General features: G+C 50.9%; 1 long non-coding RNA gene across 3 annotated transcripts; it reads right to left on the minus strand.

Moving 5' to 3' along the window:
* Nucleotides 1–2,421: 2,421 nt before the first annotated feature.
* On the minus strand, nucleotides 2,422–10,438 carry LOC121468356 (uncharacterized). 3 transcript variants are annotated; one of them, XR_012053384.1, is made up of 5 exons: nucleotides 9,458–10,438; nucleotides 5,555–5,749; nucleotides 5,228–5,343; nucleotides 3,011–3,043; nucleotides 2,422–2,922 (listed from the first exon to the last, which is right to left on the minus strand). It is a non-coding gene; the product is annotated as an uncharacterized lncRNA (long non-coding RNA). The 3 variants fall into 3 exon arrangements; XR_012053385.1 differs by lacking the exon at nucleotides 3,011–3,043; XR_012053383.1 differs by having other exon boundaries at nucleotides 2,422–3,043.
* Nucleotides 10,439–11,845: the final 1,407 nt, after the last annotated feature.

The raw sequence follows: 11,845 nt of genomic DNA on the forward strand, positions 1-11,845 counted from the left end.
TTCTTGTTAGCCATAGACTGAACTGATTTTCTCCTCCAAGAGAGACTGTATTTTAGGAGGATGGCAGTGAGCCAAAGAGACCATGCTTCAGTGGCTGGGAAGGGGCGGAAGTGGAGTGAACAGAGAAAAGTTGGGGAGGTTGGTGGTGGTGCCCCCTGTCTTCAGAGACGAAGAAGATAAGAAGATCTCTGTTCCTGAGACCCTTGGCCCCAGGGGAGGAAGAAAATGGGGGGGACTGTGGTCCCAAAAATAAAAAACTGAACTGTTGTTTTTTCCCTCTTGGCAGGGCATCCTTGAAAGGAATGATCCTAAAAGCAGTCTGTCCATCCATGCATTGGTGGTGAGAGCACCGTGCATTGGAAAGGAGAGTGTTATCATGGCAAACTTTTTTCTCTGGGCAGTGCCATGAGTGACATGGAAACACAGAATGTGGCAGCTCTTTCTTGGGGGTCTATGGTGCAAGGGAGACTCCTCTCTCCCCTGATGGACTTAGTATTGATTATCTGGAGGGTGGGAACCTGATTTGGGTCCAGGTTGTGTCTCACTGTGGTTTGTTGGAAGTTGGGGGGGGAAGGAGGAATGTTTTGGAAGGTTTTCATTTTGGGTTTTGTTGTGTGCTTTTCTTTCTTTTTTTCTTTTATAGTAGTATAGTAGTAGTAGCTTAATAAAGGGTTTTTTTCACTTTTATTATTAAGCTTGGGCCTGCTTTGCTCTGTTCTCAATCGCATTTCACAGTATTCAATTGAGAGGTTGCATTTTCATGGGGGTGCTGGCATTGTGCCAGTGTCAAACCATTACACCCTTTAAATGCTGTTAGAGCCTCTGCTAGGGTTTGTGCTTCAATTTCTACCGCTTTCTCCTGCTGCTTTAGGGTGTTTTCCTGTGCAGTTGTGATGGCATTAGCTAGCACCTCTGCCTGCATTCCTTCTGCATGTGCAGATGTACCCAGGCAGCTGCAAGTGTCCACTAGCTGTGTAAAGGTGGGCTGAGGGTCTTGTAGCAATGCACGTAATATGTTTTTGCAGATTGGATTCACATTAGAAATTGCAAGCCGTTTCAATAACTCTTCTACTCTTCTCTGGCACGATCTATGGGAATTTGCTTATCCAATGCTGTCCTAGGTTGACTGTATGATGCCTTTATCCCCAATCGTCTGCCCTGTTTATGTTGAATAACAAGTTCTACACCTTCAAGACTTGTTCCAGGAGTGAAGGGGGGGGGGGGAAGAAGCACGGAGATTGTTTTCAAGAACTGCACTCCCTCCTCCACATTCCTCCTCCTGGACTGTGTTGTCTGTGGACGGACAGACAGCGAGAGAGAGTTCTCCTTTGCTTTTCCTAGTTAGTTTTAGCTATCTGAGGCAAAGAAGTTCCCTGGACTGTGTTTTTTTTTCCTTTCTCTTGACCTGCTCTGGACTGAGCACCAGAAGAGCAGCAGCAGCTCACACCTGTGGCCCAGCAGGCCAGGCCTGGGCCGCAGCATTTCCAGCACTGGAGGGACTGATCAGAGACTGAGTGAGCTGAGCTGCAGCCCGGGGGGACTTTTTCTGAGTTTGTCTCTCTCTTGGAGTGGAAAGAAGTTTCATTGTTTAATATTGTTTAAGTTTGCTTGTTTAATAAACAGGTTTTTTCCACTTTTCTCCAAAGAGGTATCTTTCCCGAACTGGTTGGGGGGAGCGGCCAATTGAGTCTGCTTTCCTAAAGGAAACCTTTTGGGGTTCTTTCCCCAAATTTGCCCTGAACCAGGACAAATGCCAATTTTAAATGGTCCAAAACCTTTATGTATGGCTCATCCACCCCTTGTTTAATTTCTGTGAAGTCTAATTCTGGTTTATTCCCATCAGGCACCTTGAGCAGGGCAGTCCTTGCTGCTTCCTTAATATCTTGAAGGATTGGTCTATTAAAAGCCCTTGCTTGTCTTTGTGGGTCTATGTGGGCTCCTTCCCCTGCAAGCTGGTCTAGAGTTATATTTGCAGTGGCTGGAGTTATTGCATAACCTCTTAAAAAATCATTTAATAAACATTTACATTCCAGTTCCCACAAAGAATACTCTGTCAGAGACAGCAAAGACATACAAAGCTGCCTTAGGTCATGAGGGGTAAATACATTGGCTGAAGAGGTGGCTTGTAATAGACTTCGGAAATATGCTGATTCTCTTCCATAAGACTTAGCTGCTTTGCATATTTCTTTTATTTCTGCAAAGCTTATTTGTTCCCACTGTGGTCCTCCCACACCCCCGACATTTTATCGGACTGGAAACACTGATCGCTTAGAGGCAATTTCCAATTGTCCATCCTGGACTGCATCCCTTCCTATCCTCTGCCAGGTATCTGTGCCTCCTGATGTATAAAACTCATCCTCAGATTTTGGAGGGTGTCACTATAGGACATGAGAAATCACGACGCCGTCACTGCTATTGTCACGGTAAAGAGACTAGTTTATTTTTCAGACTCCAGCATTTATAGTTTTCCAAAGGTGACAGTGGTTTTGAGGGTGACAGTGCCACCTCTCCAACGACAGTGGACAAACTACCAGTCCATCAAATTTCGCCTCGTCTATGAAGGAATGCAAAACAATAGGTTATTTAAAGAAAGTTGTGTGAGAAAGTGTGCTACAAGAATGTAAACACAGAAGACTTTAGAAAATCTTAAAAAATCAGGGAGACATCTCACCCTTCTCAGTAAAAAAAAAAAAAAAAAAGAAAAAGGAAAAGAAAAAATGAACAAGGTTCAGCATCCATTAATGGAGGAATCATTGGAGTGATCACTCGCATCGTCTGCATCCAAGTCATCACTGAACAATTCACCCACTTGATGCCTTTCAGGTTGGTCACAGTTTCCATGTTGCCCGTCGGCTGGATTCTATGTCTGCGGTTGCAGGTCAGGGTAAACACACTTCGAAGGTACCCAGCGTGCCCCAGTATCTGTGGACATACAAGCATACGCATGCCCCGAAGCGATAAGGTCATAGGGACCTTCCCGCTGTTTGGTGACTAAATTCTGAACTCAAACCTTTGCTCGAGGCTGATGTGTCTCATCCGCAGCCTGCAATGAGAGATGATGATTCAAAATGACAGGGTTATTTGAGTTCTGTGTCACCGTAAGATGATTGATGGTGTACAATGCTTTTTCCAACCGACTGTACGGGGTTTCACCCTGCATTCCCCGTTTTTGTTTTTGAAGAACCCGCTTCAGAGTACCATGAGCATGTTCTACAATAGCATGACCAGTCAGAGAATGAGGGATACCAAACTTGTGTGACACACCCCACTACTGCAGGAACTGCCGCACCTTTTGTGATGCATAAGCAGGACCATTGTTGGTGTTCACAGCAGAAGGTATGCCCAGAACAGCAAAGGCCTGCCTCCAGTGGGCAAGGACATCACGCGCCTTTTCTCCAGTGTGAGCAGAAGCCCACATCGCAGAGGAGAACATGTCCACAGTGACATGCACATACTTGAGCTGGCCAAACTTGGCAATCTGGGTGACATCAGTTGGACAAAGCTCCAAGGCCTTGAGGCCTCTGGGGTTTACCCCTGCCGGAAAAGGCGCAGCAAGCTCATGACAGTCATCACATGACTCAACAATGTCACGAGCCTCAGTTGGCGTCAACTGAAACTGCTTCTGCAAGGTATGTGCGTTTTGATGGAAAAACCCATGCGATGCCTTGGCCTGCGCGAGTGTGTCAGGCTGAGGTGCTACCCATGCTGGGTTGGCCAACTTGTCAGCCCTTGTGTCACTTTCCACTATAAGGCCGGTCAAATTGGTGTGACTCCTCACATGCAGAATGTAAAACAGATGAACCCGGGCCTGAATGGGACACCACAAGGTCTTCAGTAAACGAAACAAGGCAGGATTACTGACCGCCTTCAAATCTGAATGACCCAATCGCTGTGTGATATCAGCCACATAGGCAGATTCTGTGACCAAATTGAAAGGTTCCTGGGAAAATCTCTCAAATGCCATGACAGCAGCCCTCAATTCAACCAATTGGGCTGACCCATCCTGATTACCTTCCAGAACCTGCCACTTAGATCCATCCCTCCAAGTAACAATGGTCTTTCCTGTTTCCCCCGAACCGTCAGTGAAGACTGTGGGTTCTTGCACGGGTTCCTGGCTATTTTTGGGCTGCAAAGACATTTGTGTGGATTTTGCCACCTGCAGTAGCTTGTGGCTGGGCAAATGATAAGTGATCTGCCCTTAAAAATTTTCCAGAGCACTTTGCAGGGACACACAGTGTGCAAAGCTGCAGTCATAGTCCTCCCGGGATATCGGGAGTATGATCTTTGTGGTATCCGCACCCATCAATTGCAAACACCATTGCCGACATTTGATTATCAACCGAGCAATCAATTCAGCCAATGTCGTTGCCGTCTTCTGCGGCTGATGGGGCAGGAAAACCCATTCTAAGATGTGCAAGGGATCGGACCATTTGTCACTCCATTGACCAATGATACCTGTGGGATGCGAATCTGGAGTGGTAACGAACACAGTGACATCAACGGAAAGATCAATGCAATAAACTTGGCAGGCAGAAACAGCCTGCTGAACCTCCTCTAGCACCTGACGTGCCTCAGGGGTCAATGTGCAAGGTGACTTTAGATCAGAGTCTCCTTTCAACGAATCATACACAGGAGACAGTTGTGCATCGGTTAGTCCCAAGTATGGATGTAACCAAGTGATGACACCCATCAACTTCTGGGCATCATTCAGTGTCTTCACCGAGTGTGCAAATTGCACCTCCTGGTGTTGGATTGTCCGTTCCAGAATTTTGACCCCCACATACTTCCAAGGAGGTTGCTGTTGAACCTTTTCTGGAGCCACCTGCAGCCCATGTGCATGCAAACCATTGAGCAACCGAGGCTGAGTCCTCAGCATCTCACCCTGGGTGGATGCAGCCACCAAAATGTCTTCCATATAATGATATTGACGTGCATCACGAAACTGCTTGTGAACTCCAAATAAAGCACGGGCCACATACCATTGGCATATGGCAGGGGAATTGCGCACCCCCTGGGGCAAAACTTTCCATTGATATCGCTGTGTGGTCTGAGCATTGTCAATTGCTGGCACCGAGAAGCCAAATTTTGGTCTGTCATTGGGATGCAAAGGAATTGTAAAGAAATATTCCTTCAAATACACAATGAAGATTGGCCAATCTGCAGGAAATATGTTAGGCGATGGAATGCCTGCCTGCAGTGTTCCCATGCTTTCCATCACGTCACTGACCTTTCGGAGGTCTTGTAACAACCTCCATTTCCCAGATTTCTTCTTGATGCAGAAGACAGGAGTGTTCCAGTGACTGGTAGAAGGCTCCAGATCACCCTGGTCCAACTGCTCCTGCACTAGATTTCGAAGGGCAATCAATTTATCTTGAGGGAGGGCCCACTGGTTCTCCCAAAGAGGTTTGTCCACCAGCCACTGCATAGGAAGCGTAGGACACTCTGCACCCTTCGTCGCAGTGGCCCCCATCAAAAACCCATCCCGATGCGCCCCCCCCCCCCCGCCCGCGCACAGAACATCCCACCCCCAGAGGTTAGCAGGAGTAGAACTAACATGAGGCCTAATCCAGGCCGTCTGTCCCTCTGGATTCGTGACCTGCATGGACCGCTGGCTCACGTAACATCACGCCGTTCCCCCCAGTCCCGCGACAGGCGTCTCCACTGGATTCAGGGACCAGTCCGGAGGCCAGGCGGCTGTCAAAATCCACTTGTGCGGGGAGTTGTGATGGTTCGTTAGCCAATCCCAAAACTGCAAAAAGGCAAACAGCAGGGGACCATCAGTGTAATCACAACAAATGCACCTTTATTTAGGTACCAACAGCAAATGCAATAGAGGGGACAAAAAAAGGAAATAAAGAATAGAGAGAAAAGAGGGAAAGGGGAATATAGCTACCACCATCTGAGATGAGATCCTCAGTGGTCCAGCCACATAGATTTGCCATCATCTGTGGGGGTGCACCAAAGCCTTCCCAAAAGGTTACAGTTTATATAGTCTTGTCATGGTTTGACACTGGCACAATGCCAGCGCCCCCATGAAAATGCAACCTCTCAATTGAATGCAGTGAAACGCAATCGAGAACAGAGAAAAGCAGGCCCAAACTTAATAACAAGGGGAAAAACTTTATTAAGCTACTACTACTATACTACTATAAAAGAAAAAAAAAAAGGAAAAAAAAACCCACACAAAATTCAAAATGAAAACCTTCCAAAGCATTCCTCCTCCCACCACCCAAATCCAACAAACCACAGTGAGACACAACCTGGACCCCAATCAGGTTTCCACCCTCCAGACAATTGATACTCAGTCCATCGAGGGAGAGACGAGTCCGTCCCGTGCCACAGACCCCCCAAGAAACACAGCTGCCACATCCTGTGTTTCCATGTCACTCATGGCACTGCCCAGAGAAAAAAGTTTGCCATGGTGACCCTCTCCTTTCCATGCACAGTGCTCTCACCACCAATGCATGGATGGACAGACTGCTTTTAGGATTTTTCCTTTCAAGGATGCCCTGCGAAGAGGGAAAAAACAACAGTTCAGTTTTTCATTTTCGGGACCACAGTCCCCCCCATTTCCCCCTGGGGCCAAGGGTCCAAGAACAGAGATCTTCTTATCTTCTTCTTCTCTGAAGACAGGGGGCACCACCGCCAACCTTCCCAACTTTTCTCTGTTTGCTCCACTTCTGCCCCTTCCCAGCTGCTGAAGCATGGTCTCTTTGGCTCACTGCCATCCTCCTAAAATACAGTCTCTCTTGGAGGAGAAGATCAGTTCAGTCTGTGGCTACCAAGAAAAAGTCCAGCCAAAAAGCCACTCCATCATCTCCTCCCACCTAGAATTTCTCCTTCCAACATCCCAGGTCCCAGGCTGTCTCTTTTCCTCTCTTTTTCAAACCAAGGAGGAGAAAAATTTCACAAAGCTTTCATTTCTCAAGGAAGGGTAAAAAGTCCTGACTCCCCAGGATGGCTCACTGCCTAGGCTCCAGCTCCCACAGGTGGCTGGGCACCTTGCGGCCCCCCGCTCTTCTCCTTCCCCGCGGCGTACTGCTGATGAAACCGCCGCTGTCCCTTTCTCTCTCTCTCTCGACTCGGTGGGAACAGAGACGTCCCAGATTTCTCCACCCTTCCATCTGCAGGGGGCCAGCCCGGTTCCAGTCCCCTCCACCCTTCGGCCTATCTCAGTCAGGCCACGGGCCTTCCCCATCCCCACTCAGCCATGGGCCAGGCAGGGGAGAGCCTGCCCTGCACCCTGACCGGAACCCAAGAGAGCGAGTTCTCCTGGGAATTCTGCTTTTAACCCCTCTGTGTTCTCAGAGGTGTGTCCACCTTCAAGTGGTCAATAGCCAAATTGACCTCTTCCTTCCGGAAAAATTCTTTTTGCGTGTCAAACCACGACAAGTCTTTAGCCAAAGCGAGTGGCATATGGTCAGAAGGTGGGCAAGCCTGATGGACCATTGTGTAGAGCCCGTTGATCTGTGAAACAGGTGCGGGCATACAGGTACAGGTACAAGCTACCGCTTGTCACAACCTGTTCGAATGCAATGTTCTGTAGAAGCACAGCGAGTGCACCTGCTAACAGTCACTCGGCAAACGTCAGCATCCACCTCGGCCAGGCCAGAGCTCCTGTCAGGGGTCTTCAGGGTCCTTGCGACAGTCGTGAGGCAAATGCAGAAAACTTCGTACTGTCTCTCACAGGAGCAAGGGAGAGAACCGTGATGTCAGCACCGCTGTCGAGAAGCCCACAGAAGCAGATCTCCGACGGTGTTGCACCAGGGATGGACAGGGTACACAGCATCTCGGGAAGGTCTTTGGTCAGGACAGTGGTCCAGTGAACTTGAGGCGGCCCACTGGATCGAAAGCCGCCAGCCCCACGCGACTGGTCAGCCATCCTGTGAACAGAAGACTTAAAAGGCACAAATTGAGCAAGTCACATCCCCTTCGGGATGATGACGGGGGGGTGGGTGTGGAGACCATCGCACAAATCTGCCCTGTTAAGTCTGCATCAATGAACCCCAGGTGCACAATGATGCCCTGAAGGGTGGCACTAGACCTCCCCATAAGGAAGGCACCCTCACCCAAGGGACCAAAGGCATCCAGGGGAACCTTGTGTATTTGACATGAGTATAAAACAACTGTTGCTGCCGTGCAGACATCCACACCTGCTGAGCCATGGGTGCTGGCTGCAAGCTGGCTGAGCAAACCTCCATGGGCTCCGGGGTCTGGAGAGGAACTTGTGTCTGGGTACGCCTCCCCTTCACGCTCCGCTTCCCTTTTCCTGGGCCTGGCAGTGCTTGGCTATTAACATGAACAGTTGCCTTGCAGAAATTTGTCATATGGTTTGGCCTTCCACACCAGCCACACAAGAACATGGGAAGTTTTCCCTTCTGTGCTTTCTTCCCCTGTTTGTTGTTGGCCTGAGCATTCCCCTGCTGTTGATGCCAGCCCTGCGGCACCGCCCAGACCGGCTGTGCAGCAGTAGCCCAGGCAGCCATCTTCTGAACTGAGGGGCCTAGGTTTGCACAGGCCTCTACCATCTGCGAGACAGTAGGCTCACCAGGAAAAGCCTCTATGACTCTCTTCCAGTCTGTGTTGCAGTTGCTCCTTGCAAGGTTCACAAGCACAAGTCTCCTTGCCTCAGGATCTGCCAACTGCCTCTCCACAGAGGCAGTCAGCCTCCCTGCAAATTTCATGAAAGGCTCATCAACCCCCCTGGACAATGGTCGCAAATGGCTGCAGCAGAGCAGCCATTTCCAGGGTCTGAACCATTGCTGCCAAGCCTAGCGCCTGGCACTGGTCAAGCACGAGGGGATCGTATCCAGCTTGACCCTGAGGATCAACATAATTGCCTGTGCCCCTCAACATGTCAGTGCTAACTGCACTCCTGGGATCCTGCGGCCTCTGCGTAGCATTCTTTTGCACTGCGCTGGCTGCCAAGCAAGCCCACTTGGTCTCAAAAACATCAAATTCCACAGGGTCAAAAAGATCACGTGCCACAGAACGAATGCTGTAAGGTGTCAGCAGCTCAGCAGCAAGCATTTGGAGCATCTGCATAACTTCAGCAGACCCGACACCATGCTGAGCAACTGTATCAAGGACTTTCTTCTCTATCTAAAACGATAAAGGCTGGTGGGTGTTGTGAGTAACACCCCTGAGCACAGGGAAAGCCTGGGGACCCCCTGGTAAGGTTGCATCACCTGCCGTGTCCCCCGTCCCGTCCCGTGGGCTCCACAGGGAGAGTGGCAGCCGCTTGACTGCGAGGCGGCGCAACATCACTTGACACCACGCCCCCCGCAGCATTAGCAGAACCAGAGGAGCCTCCTCCGCGATCCTGGAGACGCTGCGAGGAGGTTGAGTCGCACATCTCCTGCCAAAACCGCCCATGGTCCCTCGGACGCACTGTCACATGACAGGCGGGGAGGGTCCACAAAACCGACGGGGAGGATCCGCGGCCACAGGAACCTACCGGTCTCCCGCTGGCCGCGTCAGCAGTCGCGCTAAAGGTAAACACCCCAACGCCCCGCCGCGCCGCAGCCTCGACACCCGCGGAAGGCGGGGAAGGCGCGGCCGAACCAGCCGGTAGCTCGGCAGTGCCGTCCACCGCAGCACTGGCAGAGGGCACCGGGGCGGCCACAGGCGGCGGCGCGGACCGCAAAGCCGGCGCAGCGCCCCCCTCTCCCGGCGCGGGGGAGGGGTAGGGCGCAGAGAGAGACGCGGCGCATGGAGCCACGTCACCGCGGGGCAACACAAGGGAGTCTGGCATGCCCCCAAGGAGCGTCGGACCCGTGACGCGGAGTCGCACAGCAGGCACCGCCCCCGCCGAGCGGGGCGGGACGGGCTGCCCGCCTGCCAGGGCGGGGCCTGACGGAACACCGATCAACGCCCCGCCTTTGGCGGCTTCCACTGCCTGCGCCTACCCAGCGGGCTGCGCAGGCTCAGAAATGGGAGACGCCGCTCCCCCGGAAGGCAAGCCCGAGTTCGGAGCGGCCGAAGCCGCTCCCGCCGTCCCCCGGGGGTATGTCGTAGAAACGCCGCAATTTGGACAAAGTGTCGTTACCGAATCAGACGCAATCAAAGGCGGGGGCTGATCCAAGGCCCCCTCCCTCGCCCCCTCGTGCCGGGAAAGCACAAAGAGAGGGTGGGTTTTCCCCCAGCCTGCTACCTCCGCGGCATGGGATGGGGTGGGGTGGCCGGGGAGGCCGAGCCAGCTCCACCGGGCCCCCAGAAGCCTGCGGGGCTCCGTCCACCGACAGATCGCTCGGGGCCAGCTGGCTGGGAGGCCAATCCACCCCAGAGGAGGAGCCGTCTTCCGGCTCACCGTCTTGGGGAGAAGGGGAAGCGCCTGCATCCTGGAGGAACACAAATTCCCCTTCGTCCATGTTATAAATGAAAATTTGTCCAGCCAAATTAATATGAAAAATAAATTATTTTTTTTGCAATCAAATTTTATCTAGACAGCCACAAGGAAAGGACAGAGCTGAGCCCGGGGTCGGCCCTGGGTGTGCAACAAGGAGTCAGCCTCATCAGAGGTTTTCCTCCATGCCCACACACCTCCAGCCTGGCACAAGTGAGTTTTATAGGGAAAATTCCGCCTGAGGCCAAGATTTTTGCAATCAGTCCTTTCTTCTATTCAGAGTCCATATGTTAATAATTCAGTGTCCGGAGTTGTTGAATCCCGTGATGAAATTTATGGGAACGCTGCATTCACATGTATCTGTCCGGGGATCTCCAAGATATCCATCTCGGGTCGTTCACCCGATGATCAGCGCCTGGGGTCTCCCGCAGTTTTCCAGACATGGCCCATCTCCTGGCGAGCCGTACATTCTTACTTGTAAATTAGTTTCCAACATACACCCGGTCTCGGAGGGGAGAAGGGGGGGGAGGCTAGTACAAACGAGGTATAATCTAACAAGTATTTACATTATATATTCCATACAAGGAATGGCGCAAATTATGCTTATTACCCATAACAGTCCACATCCGAGACGGACGGGTCCCCCAGAGAACTCCGAGAGCTACAAAATCCAGACCACTGCCAAACCGCGTCCAACATTTTTCACTGCATCAACAGTGGTCTCACGTCTACAGAGCAATCATCAAACAGGGGGTCCATGAGACGGCCTCCCATGAGAGACCACGTCTCCCTGGAGAGTGCCTCTGCAGGGACGGAAAAAAACCCTTTCTGCCTCACCCACTGTCTTGGTTTAGGGCAAATTTGGGATAAAACTTCTGGAAGGAGTTCTTAGAAAGTGAACTCCTATGGACCATCTCCCACTTGGTTTGTGTTATAAATGAAAATTTGTCCAGCCAAATTAATATGAAAAATAAAATATTTATTTTGAAATCAAATTCTATCTAGCCAGCCACAAGGAAAGAACAGAGCCAAGCCCGGGGTCGGCCCTGGGTGTGCAACAAGGAGTCAGCCTCATCAGAGGTTTTCCTCCATGCCCACACACCTCCATTCTGGTACAAGCGGTTTTTATAGGGAAAATTCCGCCTGAGGCCAAGATTTCAGCAATCAGTCTTTTCTTCTATTCAGAGTCCATATGTTAATAAGATTTTCTTTTTTGGTGATGAGGGAGAACAAATCAGTGTCTGGAGTTTGTTGAATCCCTTGATGAAATTTACGGGAATTCGGGAACGCTGTATTCACATGTATCTGCCTGAGGATTTCCAAGATATCCATCTCGGGTCGTTCACGCGAACGATTAGTACCTGGGGTTTCTGTATCTCCCCAGACATGGCTCATCTCCTGGCGAGCCGTACTGTCTTACTTGTAAATCAGTTTCCAATCTACACCCGGTCTTACTTGTGCCTGTGAGGGTGGGGGGGGAATCCTAATACAAACATGTAT

The sequence above is a fragment of the Taeniopygia guttata genome, chromosome W (genome assembly GCF_048771995.1).
Source record: "Taeniopygia guttata chromosome W, bTaeGut7.mat, whole genome shotgun sequence".
Classification (NCBI taxonomy): Eukaryota; Metazoa; Chordata; class Aves; order Passeriformes; family Estrildidae; genus Taeniopygia; species Taeniopygia guttata.